This window comes from Hyperolius riggenbachi, chromosome 1 (assembly GCF_040937935.1).
Source record: "Hyperolius riggenbachi isolate aHypRig1 chromosome 1, aHypRig1.pri, whole genome shotgun sequence".
Lineage (NCBI taxonomy): Eukaryota > Metazoa > Chordata > Amphibia > Anura > Hyperoliidae > Hyperolius > Hyperolius riggenbachi.
Window position 1 is genome coordinate 462,439,642 of NC_090646.1, and position 24,048 is coordinate 462,463,689.

Genomic DNA, 24,048 nt, shown 5'->3' on the forward strand with positions numbered 1-24,048 from the left:
CCCAGCATAAAGAAGATCTTCAGCAATTGATTAACTTTGATTGGCAACCTGAAGTCACACGGTAGAAACAGCTATGCTGGTTGGAGTTAAATGACCAGCTATAATTATTCCAATAAACTGAAGCGACCAGAAGGTACAAGCAATACAACAGAGGACCCATGCACATACATTTATATATTTTAAACAAATGCACTTATATCATGTATTGTAATAGCTCTTTTAATGCAGTTAGCCTAGTAAGGCCGTTTCCTTTAATGTGGGATTATGCTTGGGATACACGGGTCGATTCTGGCGCTCGATTCTGCGCCCGATCATTTTGCCGCTCGATTCTTATCTTCCGCTAATTTTTCTTATCTTTTTTCAATTCACTTCAATGACAAATCGAGCGGCAAAACAATCGAAATGTGATCGGACATGTCAGAAATTATCTATCTAACCATCTAATCAGCTAAAAAACTACCCATGTATTCCCACCATTAGTCTTTAACCAGAGTTTGAGTCCTGGCTCAAGCCAGTACATAAAACAGCAAGAAGTCTTTGGGCAAGAGCCCTGAATGATCCTGGTTGCCCATAGAGTGTGCCGTAAGTGGCTGCAGCCCTGAAGCGCTTTGAGTCCACCAGGAAAAAAGCGCAATATAAATGTTCTATGCCTATTTGAAATCTTGCTGAAACCAACATTTTTGGTGCTGTAGAAAGCCTGAGTAATCCTGGTGTCAGACAAATGGACATTGTTCATATCCACTTTTACAACTGGTCAGCTGTTTCGCATCCTTTTAGGTTTAATGATAACCCCCTTTTGTCTTTACAGCAGTAAATCTCCTTGTGTTCGCTCCAGACTAGGGAAAATCACCCGCCAGCTAGAGTCTGAAGCAGATTACTTTTAAGGGACACTTTTTTTAAAGGCATACATTAGAAATGCTTTGCAAGTTCATGTTAATTCCTGTGGCACTTTATGAAGTTGTGAAATAAGGAAATTCTTAATCCCTCAAAGGACAACTGAAGTGAGGAGAATATGGAGGCTGCCATATTTATTCCCTTTTAAACAATACCAGTTACCTGGCAGGCCTGCTGATCTATTTGGCTGCAGTAATGTCTGAATAACACCAGAAACAAGCATGCAGCCATATTTATTTTATTTTAAGCACTACCAGTTGCCTGGCTGCCCTGCTGATCCCCTGCCTATAATAATTTTAGCGCCTATAATAATTTTAACGAGCATGCAGCATATCAGGTGTTTCTGACATTATTGTCAGATATGACAATATTAGCTGCATTATAGTTTTTGGTGTTATTCAGACACTACTGCAGTCAAATAGATCAGCAGAACTGCCGGGCAACTAGTATTGTTTAGAAGAAAATTAGTGGCAGCCTCCATATTCTTCTCACTTCAGTTGTCCTTTATGTTCTAATACCTTCGGTTTTAAAGTGACACTTAAGTCTAGAAAAAAAAAAGAGTTTTACTCACCTGGGGCATCTACCAGCCCCCTGCAGCCGTCCTGTGCCCTCGTAGTCTCGATGGGATCCTCCTGTCACCGCCGCCAGCTACTTCCGTTTTCAGCGACAGACCTGGCCACGTGTCTGCTTCTATGCGTTCCTGTCCGCAATAGCGTCCTCTATCCTGCTATTGCGGACAGGAGCGTGAAGAAGCAGACGTGTGGCCAGGCCTTTTGCAAAAAACGAAAGAAGCTGTCGGCGGGGGACAGGAGGATCCAATCGAGACTGCAAGGGCACAATATGGCTGCAGGGGCCTGGTAGAAGCCCCAGATGAGTAAAACTCTTTTTTTCCTAGACTTAAGCATCCCTTTAAGAAGGCAAATTTCACTGCGCGGCACTTTTTAGTAGGAGGTCTTTTTAGTCTCTTTTAGTTTAATACTTTCTTGGTGGCTGTGGCCACCCTGAGCTGCTTGGGTATTCCGTAGTAAATCCATTATGATGTGCATGCATCGTCTGGTAACATGCATTGCAACACACCGTACCTGGTTAAAAGTCATTTGTAACGTGGGTGCAACATGCGAGCTGAGCTGTGCTCTGCTGACAACGGATGTTATGAAGTCAGAACCGGACACACCATGGAGCCAACATTTCTGCATGACTATAACTTACGTTATGATCCACGCACCCTAAAACAAACGTTTTGACTGCAGTTCCCCTATAACAGGTTATTTTTTTATCTCAGATGTCACATGTTCTTGTGCACTTCCCAATGTCAGCATACTTGAATTTCTGAATTGAAATGCTTGGATTTTTGCATCTATGTCTATTGTATTGTTGCATTTGTTGATAAATTCAGGCAGCACTGATGATACAGGCACAATGTTTTTGATACATGCATATAGGAATACAATCAACCAAATATCAATCATAACATGTAGATATGTATATGGCTTCACCTTAAATTGGTAAAGTTAAAGATCACTAGGCTATCTAGCACCAGATTACAGATATAGACACAAGGCTCAGCTGACACTCATGTCAAGTTACACAAAGAAGCAAAAAAGTATCACTTGGATTGCTCTGGAAACAAAATCTCTAGTTTTAAGAATAACAGAGGGGGGTGGACTGAGGATGTGCATGGAAAGCACCATCAGCAAAATCACTCTTCAAAAGAAGTGCTGTAGCAAAGCCATAGGCTGCTGAGCGTCTGGGAGGGGTACAATGTACACATACAGGAGACTACAGATGTAGAGGAGTCATCTGCTATATAAAGTACAGGATGGAAGTGAGCCATCTATAGAATGATCAGGATAGGCAGTTTGTCATGATCTACAGAAAGAGCCAGACAAAAGGTTACTGCCATTAAATCAGCAGACTAACTAGGACAGTCCTAATTATCATAAAAAGGCAAAGGTGACACTAGACAGGATGTCTGCAAACTACTGTCTCTTCACAATGCTTCCCCTGCCAGCTTACTGCTGGTAATCAGGGGAGCTGAAGGGAGTCATCCACAGATCAGGCCTGTACAGATGTGGAGTGTGGGGGGCTGGGGCAAGCAAGCAGAGAGCACTACACAGAGGCACAAAGACTGAAGAAAAAGATACAATTTAATTATGATCCAGAATTATACAATCTATAAAACATGATGTCCAAAGCAGGAACATTAATTAGGGCCTCCTGATACATGGCCTGGTTTCCAGAGCACATAAAATGCAGAGTTCCATCTTCAGTGGAGCCAATACCTGCATGCTGCATCCATTGAGATTAGTTGCACTAAAGTAAATGAGTGTATGACTGATGATGTACGTCAAAGCTGAAGATTATGCCATAAGTAGGACTCTAATGTATATATTTAAAAAGCGCTTATACATAGGCTTGCTCTGGCAGATTAGGCAGCCTGACCTGCTATATCCATGCAGGACGCAGCTCTCACAAGGCAATCAACAGCCGTTTTTTTTTCTCTTTCACACAAAAACATTCTATGAAAAATGTTTTTTTTGCTTACATATTGCTACAGGGAAAACTTGATATCAAACCTGGACTGGATGGGGTGTCCAATCCTTTCATTCATTCATATTTATGAAATGCCAACATATTACTGTGTGCTGCACAATAAATAGTGGGTGCCGTGCAAAATTACAAACTCACATAGATAAGTGCAAACTATGACAGGAGGAGAATAGGGCATCCTCCCCAAATTATGGCACAAGAGAAGACTAAAGCAACCTCCCCAAACTATGACACAGAAGGAGGATAGGGCATCCTAACCAAGCTATGACACAGGAGGAGGATAGGGCATCCTAACCAAGCTATGGCTCAGGAGGAGACTAGGGCATCCTAACCAAGCTATATCACAGGAGGATAGGGCATCCTAACCAAGCTATGACACAGGAGGAGGATAGGGCATCCTAACCAAGCTATGGCTCAGGAGGAGACTAGGGCATCCTAACCAAGCTATATCACAGGAGGAGGATAGGGCATCCTAACCAAGCTATGACACAGGAGGAGAATGGGGCTTCCTCCCCAAACTATGGCACAGGAGGAGAATAGGGCATCCTCCCCAAACTATGGCACAGGAGGAGAATAGGGCATCCTCTCCAAACTATGACACAGGAGGAGAATGGGGCTTCCACCCCAAACTATGACACAGGAGGAGAATGGGGCTTCCTCCCCAAACTATGACACAGGAGGAGAATGGGGCTTCCTCCCCAAACTATGACACAGGAGGAGAATGGGGCTTCCTCCCCAAACTATGACACGGGAGGAGAATAGGGCATCCTCCCCAAGCTATGACACAGTAGGAAAACCGGGCATCCTCTCCAAACTATGACACAGGAGGAGAATGGGGCTTCCACCCCAAACTATGACACAGGAGGAGAATGGGGCTCCCACCCCAAACTATGACACAGGAGGAGAATGGGGATTCCTCACCAAACTATGACACAGGAGGAGAATGGGGCATCCTCCTCAATTAACTTGACAATCTTCCACTGTATCAACATCTTTAACCACTTCAGGACCACAGTGCTAAACCCCCTAAAGACCAGGCTATTTTTTGTTTAATTGGCCACTGCAGCTTTAAGGCCAAGCTGCAGGGCTGCACAACACAGCACACTAATGATTCCCCCCCCCCTTTCCCCCCACCAACAGAGCGCTCTGTTGGTGGGGTCTGATCACCCCCCCAGTGTTTATTTTTGTATTTTCTTTTACTATTTATATATTTTCCCAAACCCCCTCCATCCCCCCAGACAGCCAATCATGGTGATCGGCTGTCATAGGCTTCTGCCCATGAGAGACGATCGCTCTCTAGTGTGCCAGAGGGACAGCAGTGTCACACGGCTGTCCCCAGTACAGCACTGCTGCAGATCGCAGCGCTGTACTTAGTAGAAAGACGGCGGTTTCGGTCTAACGGTCTCCCGAGCGGCGAGCGCTGCTCAGAGACTGAAGGCGGGGCTGAGCTCTGCCCCCAAGCAGGATATGCGCGCGCAGCCTGCACGTGAACTCCTGCAGTAGCGGTCCCAGGACTTGACGCCAATTGGCTAAAGGCGGTCTTAGGGCTGCCGCCTGTTATAATTTAAGTAGGCCTCAGTTATTTGGACTGAGTTAGTCAAAAAGGCTTGAGGAGCAGACCTACCCTTTAAGGGGATTTTCTCTTAGAGAGAAAATCTGCAGTTCTGTCAGCAGAACTAGAACATACCAAGAAGCTGTTCTATGGACAAGGCCACAGGTCTCCCTGACTTGGGCATGTACCGCCACTAGAACAATAAACATCAACCATGTTTTGTAAATATCCACATTCCTGTATGTATGTCAAATGTCTCATCGAATATTAATCGAGTAGGTGTGTATGATGACACCACGAGTGGGTCCACCAATAGTCTGATCTAGGGGATGGCGAAGATGATGTCATATTTAACTCTTTCCTAGTCAGTATTAAAACCTGAGTGAGCTATGGGAGCTCACTCTGCTTCTTACTTTCGCACTAGCTCGCAAGGCTGACTGGGACCTCTAAGTATGTTCATTCCTTTCTGTAATCTGATATAATGTATGCTGTACATAGGTAGTTTAGTGTAACGTAGGTTAGAAAGAAGTACCTGATTGACTTCAGCAGGAAGTCTAATCAATAAGCTTGTAACGCAACATGAAGATTGGCGTGGCTAGGATATGATGATCTGTATCTATCTGTATTTCTGTTTCCTGAATAAACTCCGTAACCATTGAAGAAGCCTGAGAAAAGTCTATCTCCTGCTTGCTGTGTTGAGAGTCAAGTTATCTCACAGTCTGTGAGACGCAACTAGAAGAAGTTGATGGTGTCGAAGCAAGGTGATTTAGAACAAGATATTACACCGCCGCGGCCATGCCCATTGGCGTGGAGCGGTCGTAAGGTATTTAGATGGGTGTTGCCAAGTCTTTCTGTACCTTAATATTATTGAAATGGAACGATCATTTTGAATTCAAAGCCAGTTAAGAATTTCCAACACTTACTCAAACTACACTTCTTTGCAACCATGGCAACACTACATTGGTGTACAGGATTATCCCGACCCTACCATTTAGTTGCATGAGTACCAGTAATTACTTGCACAGAGCACAAGCCATCATTACTCATTTTTAACTCCAGCACTGATTCACTGATGGCAGGAAACTTTGACAACTCCTTTTTGCCCGATTCTATAAGAAATGCATGTGGCTTGCATGCAAAATTTCCTGCAGTGTGGAACATCCAATTCACACTCCTAAGTATCCCATGGCAGTACTTACAACTGACTGCTGCTACCAGTAATAGTCTAGTGTCCTTGCCATAGTCCCAGAGGGAACTGTGGCTAATGAGGAGAGAACATAAAAACTCCATCAGACTGTGTCTTGACTAGTGATGGCCATGCCTAGGAGAACTCATGGAGAAGCATGTGATCAGTTTGGTCAGTAGTAGCAGTAGGATATTGTACCGTGTTAGATATGCAAGTTTCCGATTTGCTAATTATGATCATGTGCTAAAGCAAGAGGTAATCACAGCAGAGCTTTGCAAATCTATAAAACAAATCACATGATTGTCCTAGACATGACCATCTGTAGCCATGACCAGGATCTGAACTTGGTACATTAGCATTTCATAAAGAAAGCATTAAACACCATGAAAAGAAGACGACAATTAGCTACGTCAATAACATTATGGAGCTTACAAAGACAGAAATTGGCCATAAAATGTTTTTTTTTTTGTAGAAACATTTCTAAAATAACATTTATAAAAGCCAGCTGCCCAAGTCTGAATAGTCGGCAATCGTCCAGTTCAAATGCTGATTAAAGTGGAATATAGGAGGAGGCAATTTACACAAATGTACAGAAGGAAAAATCCTGAGGCCTGTAATCAAATCACTATTCCATTTTCCTACAGCCTCTGCTATTAACAAGTGCTAATTCCCTTGATAATATGACTTGTGTTACTTTTCATATAAACTTGAATATGAAAAGTATTGTAGTGGTAGAAACATTTTTAAAGTTGACCTAAACCCAGGACTTCCTCTCTGCGTACAAGATAAGCAACTTCATAATATCCCTTACAGAAAAACATGTATTTGTTACTGCTCACATTTCTCCACAGAGATGCTGCAGTTTTAGTCACTTCCTCCTTTCATAGGAGCACATACAGTGTTAACTCCTGTGTTTGCATACAGCCTGTCCTAACTCACACCACAGATCAGACAGAGGTGTCAGTTCAAATGACAGTGAATTATTACAAGTAGATAAGGGAGAATTAGACAGCCTGTCATCTCTAAATACAAACAGGGTGGGTTTTTCTGTTTTACTTCTCTCCTTTGGAAAAGTTTAGGTCCTCTGGGACATAAGCTGAAGCAAACCGGGAACTCTTCTCCAGCATACCTTGTATTGCTGCAATGACAAAGGAGGTAACTTCGTCGCACGACGCTTAGCACCAAATCTGGCCTCCCTCATAGCAGCAATGCTATGATACGCACTCAATGCAACAGCAATACGAGGTTCAGGTGATCGCCAGACCCTGAATTACATCTTTCTCCGAGTTTCTACAACTCAGAGGGGGGGGGGGGGGGGGGGGGGGAAATAGTATTTAACGCCACCAGAGAGTTTAACGTCATCTCCCCCTGTGCCCAAGTCACCGACGGCGTACATATACGTACATTGCAATGAGATAGTGGTCCCTGCTCATGTCTTCCCCAGAACAGTGTTACTGTATGTGGATGTTCTTGCTCCTAGCTGACCACTGTTCAGTTGTGTCAAGCGGAGATTGTGGAGGCCTAGGCTGGTGAGATGAATATATATATATATATATATATATATATATATATATATATATATATATATATATATATATATATATATATATATATATATATATATATATATATATATATATATATATATATATAAAATCGGACAGGAGTTTCAATTGTCAAGTGAGTGTTTATTGGAGGTTAGATTTGCATATTACCGTATTTTAGTTTGGCCAAGCTTCAAGACTGAGCTGCATTTGGTTAAAGAATGGTTTATTCATTTTGCAGGTTTTATAGTTATTGACTAAATTAAACTTTATATGTAAACCCTAATAAACCATGCATATGCCAATTTGAACTGCCTATCAGAGTGGAGTATGTTAATTTTATTTGTAGCTCAAGCAATTACAAGTCTATGTGTATAGCTACTTCTATTCCATGCACACTAGCTGCCTAAATACAGTGCACAATGTGCGTTCGTCATGGCACCATATAGCCATCCTGAAAGGAAAAAAAAAAAAAAAACCACAATGAAACTATACCTCATTCAAGGTCAGTCAACAGAGCCATGTAAATCATTCTTCTATACCTGTGTGAATAATTTTTTCCTGAGAGCTGCTGGCGCATGACATACATTACCCTAATCAGTGCAAGATATGGATGGTTATAGCTCTATAAAAGATTAGCAAAGCAAGGTACAGAGAACTTGGAGAACCACTAGAACCTTCGTGGTGGGTGGGATGAAAGAGACCAAAATGCGTCCACTTAAACTACTGGCAAGTTATAGTATTGACTTTTAAAAACGGACATTCAGGGCTGGTGCGGCTTTTTCAGCGTTTCTGCAGCCGCTTGCGGCTGCGGATCCGCTTGGTCAATGTATCTCAATGGGGTGGTGCACACCAGAGTGGGAGGCGTTTTGCAGAAACGAATCCTCCCGGGGTGAGGCATTTTTTGGTTTGCGGATGCGTTTCTGCCTCAATGTTAAGTATAGGAAAACGCAAACCGCTCTGAAAAACGCCTGTTCAGATCGGTTTTGCCGGCGTTTTTGTTACAGAAGCTGTTCAGTAACAGCTTTACTGTAACAATATATGAAATCTACTACACCAAAACCGCTACACAAAACGCTACAGAAAAATAAGAAAAAGCGCTTCAAAATCTGCTAGCATTTTGCGGATCTGCTAGCGTGTTTTGGTGTGCACCAGGCCTCAGGCTTGGTTCACACGTAAATCTGTACATTTCCAGTAAGTTCTGCTGACAGGACTGGACACCTTTTTAGCGCTCTCGCATTGCAGCGCTGGGTCCCCGGTTTGAATCCCAGCGAGGGCACTATCTTCATGGAGTTTGCATGTTCTACTCGTATCGGTGTGGGTTCCTCCAGGCACTCTGGATACCTCCCTCATCCCAAAACATACAGATAAGTTAATTGGCTTCCCCCAAAAAAATTACTGCACACTGAAAAAAAAAATGCACATTGAAAAAAAAAAAAAAAAAAAAAAAAAAAAAAAAGTCAATAAATTGAAAGGACCAATCAGATTTAAATCGCTAATTGCTATCCTGGCAAAACTTTACACTTTTAAAATCGCAACCAAAATCACCAGAAAACGCTCATAAAAATCACTTACAAAACGCTAATTAAAAATGCTAGCAATGTGCGATTTGTAGTGGGTTCCAGGCCCCAAGCTGAACCATATATTATGCAATTCAATGCTACAGTCAAAGTCCAATCTTGCCACATAGCAGCATAATAGGGGTCTGAACAATATATCCAAGTTACAGCCAATCTATTGGTCCTAATAATATACAGACTTCAGTACGGCTTTATAAAGTTTGTACTGTCAGACTGCATAGTCTATGGCCAAAGACACTTACCATTTTACATACTCGCTTGAGCTGGGAATCAAACCATGGTTAAAGACCCAAATACCTCAAAGGCAACAGCCTTACCAGTACGCTATCAAGCTGACCCTCAAGGATCAGAGTTTAACACCCTTTGGCCTCGATTCATAAACAGCAGTGCGATAAAAAAAAAAATCTTGTCGGGAAAATACCGCACTCTGTATTTTCCCGGTCTGTGTGCTAATTCATAAAGATTTCCCAGCTGCCCTTGGAGGTCGGTAAATTACCGCAGCCCATTGAGCGGTAGAGTAGAGCAGTGTCTCGATTCTCTCTTTGCCCTGCAGAAATGAATCACACAGACGGCTCTCTCTGGCTCTCTCACTGATGACTCAGACAGATGAGTCACACAGTCTTTCCCTGCCTGCTCAAATGATTCACACAGAGGGCTCTCTGGCTCTTTCCACTGATGACTCAAACAGACTTCGGCTCTCTGCACTTTGCATTCATCAGAGCTGTCAGTAACTTGTTATCGCCTCACTAGAGGTGTCGGTAACTACCGCCAGGCTTACCGCTTGTTGAAGGCTTTATGAATTGATATTTGCTGACAATTTACTGACATGTGTTGTCGGTAACTGCAGCCAAGTCGGTAATTTATCTCCCTGCTCGGTAATGTCAGGTTTTCATGCGGTAACAGCCTTTATGAATTGACATTTTGCTAAATGGTCGATAAAGTCTGCTGTTTCAGCATTACCGCGTGAGGTAATGCTTTATGAATCGAGGCCTTTATATTCATGCAAGCTTAGCCCCACTCTGCCACTTGTGAGGTATTTTTGGTTGCCTTCTGAAGCCCATATTACTATATGGCATAATTTGATGACAGGCATGGCTGTGCAATTTGTACAAGTTTGTGTATACAGACATGTGCTTTTTATTGTTTTATTGGGAACATGTGGATGACATAGGTCTTTCTGCATTTACATTTAACATTTTACTGCCAGCATTACTACACGGTCTGGGTTACATGGATGCTTTCCAGGCCTTTAAACACCACATTTAAACATCCATAACACGTTCTCCTGTGAAATCCCCATTCATGGCAATGTGCCAACACACACGAAAGGAGTTTAAAGCATTCTGTTTGATAGTGTTGTAGCCAATGCAAAATGCACAGATGTTTTGAGGAATTTTTTTTTTATTGGGGGGGGGGGGGGGGGGGGGCATGGATTATGCACTGAAATCCTCCCATTTATTAACAGGGTACGGGTAGCTTGAAAAATGTTTGGAGGAACTCACAATGGAGTGCACCCTTTTTCAAGCAGTTAAAAAAAGCAAAACAAAAACCAACACCAACAACAAAAACCTATGGTACTCGTTTACAGGAGTCCTTTCTCATTACTATGGATTTTATGAATGTTTCTTTATCAGAATCATTTTATTTGGCCAAATAAAGTTTGCACTTACAAGGAATTTGACTTAGCAGTTGCTTAACCACCCTGGCGTTCTATTAAGATCGCCAGGGTGGCGGCGCAGCACTAGGTTTTGATTTTTTTTTTAAAATCATGTAGCTAGCCTAGTGACGTCCCTCCCACCCCTCCGATCGCCGCCGGCGCGTGTGCCTGTCCGGAAATCCCATTCTGAACGGGATTCCTTTAGGGCTTCCCCTGTCACCATGGTGACGTCATCGAGAGTCCCGATCCACCCCTCAGCGCTGCCTGGCACTGATTGGCCCGGCTGCGCACGGGGTCTGCTGGGGAGGGGCCCTCTTTTGCGTCGGGTAGCGGCGGATCGGCGGCGATCGACCCGAACACGCAGCAAGCAAAATGCTTGCTGCGAGTTTAAAAAAAATGATCAAAGCCGGCCCAGCGGGGCCTGAGCGGCGTCCTCCGGCGGTCATTGACAAGCTGAGCTCGTCAATACCGCCAAGAAGGTTAACAGACATATGAAACAAGGACAGACAATATACAAAATTACAAATCAAGGACAGTATACAATAAAGGATAGTGAGATTACAGAATTAATTTTACAGTTCCAGCTCTGTGGTGTAATGCTTTCAAGTTCTAGCAGTTTGTTTTAGCATTGCCATTTTTGCTGGATAGATTAAGCACAGTTCTGAATTAAGCAGTGCAATCACCTTAGGGAAGAAACTGCTCATGTGCCTGGAAGTTTTTGTTACAACTGACCGGTATCTCACAGAGGAAAGCAGAAGCTGGAAGATGGAGTGGGCAGGGTGAGTGTGGTCACAGGCAATCTTATGCTGGGGATACAAGGTACGTTTCTGTACCGTGTATTGACCAGCTGAACCGGCCAGCTGATAATATTCAGCTGGCCCGATCATGCCGCTCGACCCACGCTTGCTCGATTCCCGCCGGCGGACAATGGCAGGGAATAGAGCGGTAATAAAGAAGCGCAGCGGAGACGAGCAGCAATCGATCCGCGCGCGCAAGAGGGAAGGAACAAGCAGTGTATGCACGGCATTAGGCCTGGAACCCACTAGAAAGCACAAAGCGCTATTGCAATCGCTAGCAATTTGTGATGGCTTTTTGCAAGCGATTTTGGGAATGGTTTTCCCTGTTCCTATACAATTCAATAGAATGGAAACGCTCCAAAATACTGCATGTCATTTGATTGTGATTTGCTTAAATGCAAGTAGTGGAATCTGTCTCATCGATTTACATTGGCAGAGCGTTTAGGGAAATTGCTAGTTCCCTAAAGGCAAAAAAAAAAAAAAAAAATCCAAAAAAAAAAACGCTACAGGCCTCCGTCACTCTTTTCTGAACCTGCTGTGTAGAGGTCCTGCTGTGAAGGTAAACTACAGTCAATGGCTCTTGCTATAGGGTAATGTACCTGGTGGAAATTGCGATAGATAGATAGATAGATAGATAGATAGATAGATAGATAGATAGATACAGTGGAGGAAATAATTATTTGACCCCTCACTGATTTTGTAAGTTTGTCCAATGACAAAGAAATGAAAAGTCTCAGAACAGTATCATTTCAATGGTAGGTTTATTTTAACAGTGGCAGATAGCACATCAAAAAGGAAAATCGAAAAAATAACCTTAAATAAAAGATAGCAACTGATTTGCATTTCATTGAGTGAAATAAGTTTTTGAACCCCTACCAACCATTAAGGGCCTGTACAGACTATCTGCGTATGAAGAATGCGTTTAAAATCAAAGAAACGCAAGTTGAAAAACGCATGCGTTTTTCTTGCGTTCTAATGCGTATTCTATTGCGTTTTGCACACACACGTGACCCAGGGGAAAAAAAAGAATTATGGGAACCGCAGAGGGAAACTGACGCTAAAAACGCAATAGCACGCGTTTTTGATACGCGTCCATAGACTTTCATTGCGTCCGTTTCTATGCGTGACGCACAGAACTGCGTGCAGCAATGCAGATGAGAAACGTATGCGTCTCATACGCATACATGTGAACTAGCCCATTCAAAAGCATTAGGAGCCGTTTCTATGCGTTTTTGGTACCCAGACACGTTCCCTGAAAACGGCTAGGAACGCACATAGTCTGAACAGGCCCTTAGAGTTCTGGCTCCCACAGAGTGGTTAGACACTTCTACTCAATTAGTCACCCTCATTAAGGACACCTGTCTTAACTAGTCACCTGTATAAAAGACACCTGTCCACAGAATCAATCAATCAAGCAGACTCCAAACTCTCCAACATGGGAAAGACCAAAGAGCTGTCCAAGGATGTCAGAGACAAAATTGTAGACCTGCACAAGGCTGGAGTGGGCTACAAAACCATTAGCAAGAAGCTGGGAGAGAAGGTGACAACTGTTGGTGCGATTGTTCGAAAATGGAAGGAGCACAAAATGACCATCAATCGACCTCGTTCTGGGGCTCCACGCAAGATCTCACCTCGTGGGGTGTCAATGGTTCTGAGAAAGGTGAAAAAGCATCCTAGAACTACACGGGAGGAGTTAGTGAATGACCTCAAATTAGCAGGGACCACAGTCACCAAGAAAACCATTGGAAACACATTACACCGCAATGGATTAAAATCCTGCAGGGCTCGCAAGGTCCCCCTGCTCAAGAAGGCACATGTGCAGGCCCATCTGAAGTTTGCCAATGAACACCTGAATGATTCTGTGAGTGACTGGGAGAAGGTGCTGTGGTCTGATGAGACCAAAATAGAGCTCTTTGGCATTAACTCAACTCGCTGTGTTTGGAGGAATGAAAATGCTGCCTATGACCCCCAAAACACCATCCCCACCGTCAAGCATGGGGGTGGAAACATTTTGCTTTGGGGGTGTTTTTCTGCTAAGGGCACAGGACAACTTAATCGCATTAACGGGAAAATGGACGGAGCCATGTATCGTGAAATCCTGAACGACAACCTCCTTCCCTCTGCCAGGAAACTGAAAATGGGTCGTGGATGGGTGTTCCAGCACGACAATGACCCAAAACATACAGCAAAGGCAACAAAGGAGTGGCTCAAGAAGAAGCACATTAAGGTCATGGAGTGGCCTAGTCAGTCTCCGGACCTTAATCCAATAGAAAACCTATGGAGGGAGCTCAAGCTCAGAGTTGCACAGAGACAGCCTCGAAACCTTAGAGATTTAGAGATGATCTGCAAAGAGGAGTGGACCAACATTCCTCCTAAAATGTGTGCAAACTTGGTCATCAATTACAAGAAACGTTTGACCTCTGTGCTTGCAAACAAGGGTTTTTCCACTAAGTATTAAGTCTTTTATTGTTAGAGGGTTCAAAAACTTATTTCACTCAATGAAATGCAAATCAGTTGCTATCTGTTATTTAAGGTTATTTTTTCGATTTTCCTTTTTTGATGTGCTATCTGCCACTGTTAAAATAAACCTACCATTGAAATTATACTGTTCTGAGACTTTTCATTTCTTTGTCATTGGCCAAACTTACAAAATTAGTGAGGGGTCAAATAATGATTTCCTCCACTGTAGATAGATATTAAATATAGAGTTTGAGTGCAATGCTTATATGTTCATTTGTACGATTTTGTTTTCAGCTGCCCAGCAAATTAACGCTCATAATTATCTTATCTGATGAGGGTCTGGACTGTCCTGAAACAGACTAGTCCCATCACTCAGAAAAAAAAAAAAAGCACAGTGTGGACATATATTTCTAATTATAACACTGGCTCTTAAGATTACAGAGACATGGGGCCTGATTCACAAAGCGGTGCTAACCCAGTTTAAACTTTTAGGCGTTCTAACCTTTGCACCGCTGAGTTAGCACTGCTTCGTGCTGCTGATCGCGTGCAAAGTCCCACGCGCAAAACTTTGCGCGCGCAACGCCCATAGGGTTTAATGGACGCATCACGCGCACCGCGCGATTGCGCGCGCAAAACTTCACAGGCGTGCTAACAGTTAGCACCGCTTTGTGAATCAGGCCCATGGAGTCCTGTTTGCATAGATTTTCTCTAGATGCCTCCCACAGCTCAAAGAAACATACTGATAAGTTAAAGTAGCACTGTAGTGACATATAGTAGCATGTAGTAAATGATTCGGGATACTCACTTTTACATTAATTATCCTGGTTTCAGGATTAGAAACAATTCCTATAGCTACAGTATATACTGCTGTATATTTAATTTAGCCCTGCCCTTTGAGAAATGTTCAGCCTAGGCTGATAAGCTATGTGGAACGTCTTCAATCCCACCACCTGACTGGACTAATGATGTTGCCGTCTGTGATAAATTTCATAATGTAAATCAGGGAGAGAAAGGCTTTTACAATGAGCAAACACTGACTAAATAATGGTTAAATGACTATCAGAAAAAAAAGCAATTTTATTCATTATTGTCACTACAGTTCCTCTTTAATGGATTCCCTTCCTAAACTTCTTTCACACTGTGATAGGAAAAATGCAGTAGAGGGTTTGGAAGAGGCACACCTTGCTGTTGGTAGTTGAGTGCTTAGAGGAGATGCAAAGCAACATCCAATGGTAGGAAAAAGGTAGAAAGAGGAGCACAAAGAATGTCAACTGCAGGGATTAGGACTCAATACCTAGTGAGAACATTCAGGGCCGAAAGCTGTACAGATATGACTTGAGGCTATAGCCATGTGACACATTCTGTTATGAAGAAGGGAGTAGGGATGAGGGCGTGCTAAACCATGGCGCGCCTTCCATCAGGATGGGTAAAGGGTTTGGAGGAGAGCACTGGGCTCAGCCGGCTACCACTCTGAATTTCTTGGCGATGAAGGCTATACACACACACTACATTTTCAGCATACAGTCCCAACTGTTTGCCTCAGCTGAGAACCCCCTAGAGCAGTGGTTCCCAACCCATGTGCCGTGACACATACATGTGTCGCGGCAGCTTTGGGTAGGTGTCGCAGTGCTCTCGGAGGAAAGCAGCGCAGTGGAGGGAGAGCTGTGGGCAGCGGCGGCGAAGGGGGTCATCTCCCCACCTTCTCTCACCTTAGAGTGCTCTCCCTCCCTCGCTCTCTCCTCCGGAGCTAACTGCGGTCAGGCGTTTGCAGTGGGCGGGACTTACCTTCCGCGTCGCTCCAAGCGCCGGAAGTTCTGTGCCGCAGCCGCTGCTCTGGTCTGGCTACATACACTGGGCACATATGCCCCTGGCTACATACACTGGGCACATATGCCCCTGGCTACATACACTGGGCACATATGCCCCTGGCTACATACACTGGGCACATATGCCCCTGGCTACATACACTGGGCACATATGCCCCTGGCTACATATGCCCCTGGCTACATATACTGGGCACATATATCCCTGGCTACATATACTGGGGACATATACCCCTGACTACATATACTGGCCACATATACACCTGCCTACATATACTGTGGACATATACCTCTGGCTACATATACTGTGGACATATACCTCTGGCTACATATACTGGGGACAACTAGCTGTTTGTCATTATGTGCATTTACTGGTGAAAAGCTGTCTCTTATGTGCATTTACTGGTGAAAAGATGTCTTATGTGCATTTACTGGTGAAAAGCTGTCTCTCATGTGCATTTACTGGTGAAAAGCTGTCTCTTATGTGCATTTACTGGTGAAAAGCTGTCTGTCATTACCTGCATTTACTGGTGAAACGCTGTCTCTTATGTGCATTTAGTGGGGAAACGCTGTCTCATTACATGCATTTAGTCTACGTGTCACGGAGATCTGAACGTTTGATTTGATGTGTCACGACTCCAAAAAGGTTGGGAACCACTGTCGTAGAGTGTGTACCAGGCTTTCCGTCGTGAGCTACTCTGAAGGTGGTTATCAACAAACCTATTTGGTAAAGCGCTGTGGAAGGGGTCAGTACTCCAATAATATCCAATTTCTGAAATCTATCAAAGGTTAGGAATCCACATATCAGACACATTTCTTAATAGACTCCCTGCTCAGCAACATGCATGTGCCATTATTAATGGACTTAGAATTCCTCCATAAAACCAATGACTGCATTCTTCTTTGCAATGTTACTGCGCGATTCACAAAGCAGTAAAAAAGGAAATGTGTGTGCATTGCCCATAGCAACTAATCAGGTATCTGACATCTTCCAATCTGGGCTGGATACAGTGGGATGTGAAGGATTTGCTCTGGGCCCTTCTCCTCTTATGAATCAGTCTCAGTACATCTATTGGATACAATATAATAACATTTGTAAAGCGCTTTTCTCCCATAGGACTCAAAGCACATGGATGATAGCGCTGAACTTACAGAAGGCCACTTATTTTATAGAAAGTTGTCCGCACATTATGCCTACAGCTATGCAAATGCCCAGGAAAAAAAAAAAAAAACGGAGAAGAGAAAACTTGTATATTTTTTCTGTAATATTTTTCAGGCTTTACAATAATCTAGCACAGGAAACAGAGGCAGCTTCAGGCAGGGTTTTCAATCTCCACTTGATTTGAAATAGTTAATAAGCCGTATGCCATTAAAGCCCTTTCATTTCCTCTCTGCCTTGTTATCTGTTTTGAGGTTGAAAGGCAGAACAGAGTTTTATTGTGTCTACCTTCAGAAGCAAAACAAGGACAGACAAAAGGAGGAATGACCCATCTGCGGGCATACTCGTCAAGATGCTTACTAACTGCCTGTTCCCATTAAATCTCCAAGCTAAACAAACACAGACTAAACCCACCATGGTACCTATTAGGCGGAAAGAACTGATAACTTATTACTGAGGATATAGATTTCTATTCAAGGACTGCCAATGCTTAAAAAAAAACAAAAAAAAAACGACCACACACACACACACACAATCCTAAAACAGAATACAGATGCTGTGATACATAAATTTCCACTCACTCAATTTCGTTTGTGTCTACTGTAATGCTGGGAACACACGGTCCGTTTTGGAGGTGATTAGATGGTTCGATAGATCATTTCCGACATGTCCGATCTCCCACCCGATCCTTTTGCCTTTCGATTTCTGATAGAAGTGAATGGAAAAAGTTAATAAGCGGAAGATAAAAGAATCGACTGCAGAATCAAGCGGCAAAAACGATCGAGTGGAGAATCGAGCACCAGAAACAAACAGTGTATTCCCAGCATAAAGTACAGAATTGTCATCTAAAAACCGATGGTAGATCCACGTGATTACATCACCCTATCTATAACAAAGCACCCATAATGTAACACTCATTCCTTTTCACCTTTGGGAGCATAAAGCAGGGGGTCACCAAACATTTTGGGTCGAGGGCCAGGTCAACATACTTCAGACTGCTGGGGGACCGGAGTATACATAAAATGATGTATAAGTCTTTGCAGGCCAGAGAGTGAAGCATACCCAGGTGACAACCTGCAGTGTCACCTGATGTGGAATTTGATTGGAAACTAGCAAATTACGGCTTTCTGGCTTCCATGTGGATGGGTGGTACTAGCACTTCTATTCTATATGTGGACCACCAATATTTAAGGATGTAGCTGACCACATCTATAAGAAATACATTTTGTGTGTTGGGGGTTGGTAAAAAAGCCTCATGGGGCCACATTCAGCCCACGGCCTTAGTTTGAGGACCACTGGCATAGAGAATCAAACACATTCATATTCTGTACAGTTAAGGTGCAGGAACACGGATTTTTTTTTTATGGCTTAGGAAAATAAATAAACAAACTTTAAATCATAACAAAATGAAGGCCCTCATCAATGGTCGATGATTTTGTCAAACGCTGCTCACAGAAAGGCTGTGTCTCTTGAAGACTGAAGTGGGCAAGCATGGAGTGGACACAGGCAGATGGCTACATGGATTTGTACTGCATCCAGTAATACAAAGCTTGTGGCAGCAGCATTCCAAAGATATTAGATGTTGATCTTATACCATGTCTTAGCGCATGTGTGAGGGGATTTGGGAACAATCTATATCCACAAAGTAGCATAAACTGTGAATTTTCACCTCCCATAGATTGCAGTTTTGATCTTGCCGTCTTGTTTCTTATCACTTTAGAGTGTTCGGAGCTGTGACCATGGAAAGAGTACTTTGACAATACACTGTAGAATATCAAATACGTGGAAGAAAGTCCAAGGATTTTTCTTATTGACTATAAAAGCAGGAGGGGAAGGGGCAGAGAGCAGAGGCTTTGCTGCACTGAAGTCGGACACCACATTAGTCCACTTCCAGGGGATTGTCCAGTCTAATGCCAAGCAGATGTTTATGAAGATTATACCATTAGACTGGGATCACAATCATGCTGGATCCAATAAGTGGATGGTCACAGGGGATCTAATGTACCATCCACTGAACTGTCCATTTTCAAATGCCTATTGTAACAGACATGTCACAGATATCATTCCATTCATGACATGTCCGATATCTGTCTGGAAAAGTTGCACAGGGCAGGACCTTGCTTTCCATCACTGCAAAACATACGTCTGAGCATGTATGAATGGATCCGTAAACTCGTTGCAGAAAATGGTTCTAAAAACGGGTGTAGGCTGCAATTAGCCTTAAACAGTAAGAAGTAGCATTTCAGGCAGGCAGAGAAGTTTATGGCTATACCCATTAGGCCTCATACAAAACAAGGTAATAGAAACTTCAGATCAGACAAACGATTTGATCACATGGCCAGATTGTCTGTCAGACAAATACACAATCTTGTTAGTTGTTGCGCGCAAGCAGACATGTTGGTAAATACCAAACATGAACGTTGCAGCTAGTGCATGTGCAAATCCTATCACCACAGGTTGGCCACAGATCTCCTTGTGTTTTCTCAAACCCACTAGCTAAGATACAGACATTTCTTGGCATGCTTGGCGGATGAGCTTTTTGTCCCTAGGCCTTCTCAAAGGACTAAAAGGACATGAGCTGCGCATGGAGGAAAAACGTTTTAGCCATTTATTTAGGAAAGGGTTCTTTACAGTAAAAGTGATTAAGATGTGGAATGCATTGCCACAGGAAGTCGTTATGGCAAACTCTATACCTGCATTTAAAGGGGGCTTAGATACTTTCCTTGCGTTGAAAGACATCCATGGCTACAATTACTAGGTTATGCCTAATGATGTTGATCCAGGGATTTTATCTGATTGCCATCTGGAGTCAGGAAGGAATTTTTCCCTTTTGGGGCTAATTGGACCATGCCTTGTGGGGGTTTTTTCGCCTTCCTCTGGATCAACAGGGGTATGTGGGGGACGGGCTGGAGTTGTACTTTGTACTGGTTGAACTCGATGGACGTATGTCTTTTTTCAACCAAAATAACTATGCTGAAGCAATATTTAGGCAATCATCCCATCATTACCTCTTTCATGCTAAGAAGCAAATATTCAGTGACTAGGCAAGTATGGAACAACATGAAAGGAGCAAAAGTTGTGACATCTGGCTTTCGGTGATTGTTTAGAGCAGCAGTCTCCAATCAGCGACTTGCAAAACCACAAGCAGCTCTCCACAATTGATTTGACGCCTAGAAGTCTTTCAGCAGGTACTTAGCACCTGGCTGTCTACACACCTGGAGCTTTAAAGAATACAGAAGTATTACAAAACAAACAGGGACTGTAAGTTATTTTTTAATAACAACGCTAGTTTGGAGTCAAGTTTTAAGGCGCATACAGTCTTATCAGTCTGCCGACAGCTTGTGCTCACATGCAACTGTCGGCAGAACGACTGTTGCTATTTGTAATCATCTGACCGTAGTTCTTGCTGCACCAATGGCCTGGTGTGCCTGTTCTAAAGACACTAGCCTTGCTGCAATAAACACAAAAAGTTTATTGCCTAACAGGTTATACATTTCGTCCCTAATCATATATTATTATTGTTATATATAAAAAAAAATTGCGATTTAAAACAAAACCAGGGTCTCTTTCCTGTGGAGGGGTGGCACATAACTTGCCTCAGACACTCCACTAGTGTGGAACAATCTCTTCAGCTGTTTATTACACAGTGCAGCTGTATTGTGCCTCACACCTGACTGTGCCTCATTGTATACTATTCTATGGCTTCCTTTGGAAGCTGTGCAATTACTCAGCTAATCTTTTTGTACTGTAGTCCTTTTTGAGATTTCCCCTGAGTATCCCACCCTTCACAGTTAGAGGATGACCTCTTGCTATGGTACTTCTCCTCCTTTGAAATATGCTTCCATCCCATACCTTCTTTTCTCCTGCAGGGGAAGCAATTGCCATTAGCAGCCAAACAGCAATAAAACAAAAATTACCAGGTTTCCTGTCATAAAAGTAAAGCCAGGAATTTATCACCAGGTTCTCAGTGATGGGACAATGCACTTGAAATCCTTTTCAGGAGCATCTATTTAAAGCCGGTTTAACCCTTTTACAGTCAGACAGCCTTGAACATCTTAAGCCAAACCAAAGACTAGCATATATATTAAATGGCCCTTACAACAGCAGACAGATTGATTTACTAAAGCTTGAGAATGATATAGAACCAAAAAGTGATCCACTGAGTGCAAACTGGATTTTTATAAACAGTGCCAAGAATTTAGAACACTAACCAACCTAACAACCATGTGGGATAACCACCTATATAAAAAACAACAACAACAAATAACATTTGTAAAGAGCTTTTCTCCCGTGGGACTCAAAGCGCGTAAGCATGGCTCAGACCATCGTGGTACAGAGGAAGACATTTTATAAATCTGGAAATGCCAGGCTAAACAGGTGGCTTTTCAGTCTGGATTTGAATAGCTCCAGGGATGGTGCTGTCTTTACTGGGTGTGGTAGGGAGTTCCAGAGAGTAGGGGCAGCATGGCGGAAGGCTCTATCTCCAGATTTTTTGAGGTGCACTCTGGGAGTGACCAAGTTTACAGAACTTGCTGATCTGAGGTTGTGAGAGGTGTGGTGCAGCTTCAGCAAGTCCTTCATGTATCCAGGGCCCAGACACTGCAGGGATTTGAATGTCAGCAGTCCAATCTTGAAGAGTATTCTCCATTCTACTGGTAGCCAGTGCAGTGAGCAAAGGATTGGTGTAATGTGACAGTGGAGAGGCTGGTTTGTTAGCAATCTGGCAGCAGAATTCTGCACTAATTGCAGGCGACGCAGGTCCTGTCTCACCTATGTAGAAGATAGCCAAAAATTATAGGGAGCCTGGACTAACAACAGTATACATTATTCTAATACAAAAAACATTAGGATACAAAAAATAAAATCATTTAAAAATCTCGTATATCACCAGCATAATAGGACAAACCAAGAACCCAATCATATAGGTGCACCTAAATAATACCGGTATCTTATTGTCTTCAGGCCTCTTTAGTAAGTCCCATTTGCTAGCAAGAGACAGGCATCCAGCAGGTACTCATCTTCAATCCTAACCCGTGTGCTTAATTTCCTTTTTGCATGCCTTTTTCATTGAGAAATACGCCCTCATTACATGCACTATTTGTGTGCAAAACCCTTCAAGCCAAGCAACAACCAGATATTTTGATAGGGCAATCGATTATTACCTCCAGCTAGCAGCCAAAAGTATAGCACACAGCATAGCTGTACATTCAGTCCTTTCCTGATATGCAGCGATTCCTGGTGACAACAGCCGCCAGCCAGACGGGTGCCAGTTATGGCAACCAATCCTGTTGCTTAGGTCGCGTTCCCCAGCTCTTCTGGTAGCCACGATTTCCAGAGAGCGGCAGCGGTATAGTTGAACTTCGCGCTGAAGCGCTATCCAGGTGCAGGGAGGAGGCACGGGCGGATCAGCTGACCTACGTGATGATGTCACGTACACGTACCTATCAAAATATCTGGTTGTTGCTTGTCTTGGAGGGTTTTGCACACAAATAGTGCATGTAATGAGGGCGTATTTCTCAATATAAGAGGCATGCAAAAAGGAAATTAAGCACACGGGTTAGGATTGAAGATAAGTACCTGCTGGATGTCTGTCTCTTGCTAGCAAATGGGACTTACAAAAGAGGCCTGAAGACAATAAGATATCTGTATTATTTAGGTGTACCTATATGATTGGGTTCTTGGTTTGTCCTATTATGCTGGTGATATACAAGATTTTTAAATTTTATTTTTTGTATCCTAATGTTTTTTGTATTGGAATATTAAATGTATACAATTGTTAGTCCAGGCTCCCTATAATTTTTGGCTATCTTTAGTGCCAAGAATTTCCAATCTTTACCTGGGTCACATCAGATTATATAGCGAGGGTACTAAAAAGTCAGTATATTAGCAGCTGTGCATCTCCAGTGATGTGTATACACCTGCAGCCTTATTCAATAAATGTAGGCTGGTGTTAGATGATTTCTTGCTGTACGTTCGTACATATGACTCACGGCACAAGCTTAAATTCACTGAGAGTCTACACTAGACATGTGTTTTGCATTATCATGTAATGAACATGCCATTAGCATTTTAGTGTGGTTCAGACATGTGCTGTTCATTATCATGAATGACAACATACAGTATCTCCTGCGCACAAAACTTAGTGTGCTGCAATGGATACAGCAATAATGGGACCATATAAAATAATGTGGCTGTTCTGTATTGACCTGCTGGCTGCTCTCCACTGTGCACTGCATTCTGTTGTAACACACTGTACAAAGTGAGTATGCGGCCTAATCTTTCAGCAACCCTTGCTAAATTCTGATATGACTCAGCTGAGGGTTCCAGTCTAAAGGCTCGTACACATGTCCAACAAAATGCACCACCACCAACAAGACAAACCATTGATGTGACAAGTATTTCCCGCACACCAACCAACTAAAGACCAATTCCTTTAAAGGGAAACTGAAGAGAGAGGTATATGGAGGCTGTCATGTTTATTTCCTTTTAGACAATACCAGTTGCCTGGCAGCCCTGCTGATCCTCTGCCTCTAATACTATTAGCCATAGCCCCTGAACAAGCATGCAGCAGATCAGGTGTTTCAGTGGTTCAGACTTATACGTCTGATCTGACAAGACTAGCTGCATGCTTGTTTCTGGTTTTAATCAGATACTACTGCAGAGATATAGACCAGCAGGGCTGCCAGGCAACTGGTATTGATTAAAAGGAAATAAACATGACAGCCTCCATATACCTCTCTCTTCAGTTCCCCTTTAAAGAGAACCCGAGGTGGGAATTACTTTTACTATTGGGGCACAGAGGCTGGTTGTGCGCACTAAGACCAGCCTCTGTTGCCCCATCGTGTG

General features: G+C 43.1%; 1 protein-coding gene across 4 annotated transcripts in view; it reads right to left on the reverse strand.

Annotated features, from left to right (window-relative positions):
* FAM222A (family with sequence similarity 222 member A) overlaps positions 1-24,048 on the reverse strand; it is a 115,071-nt gene that overhangs the window by 84,708 nt on the left and 6,315 nt on the right. For 2 of the 4 annotated variants that reach the window (XM_068271475.1, XM_068271476.1), the window contains exon 2: positions 17,784-17,907. The exons of the other annotated variants lie outside the window; for them this stretch is intronic. The gene's annotated coding sequence lies outside the window, so the exon portion shown is untranslated. The remainder of the gene's footprint in view (positions 1-17,783; positions 17,908-24,048) is intronic. 4 annotated transcript variants of the gene reach the window in all.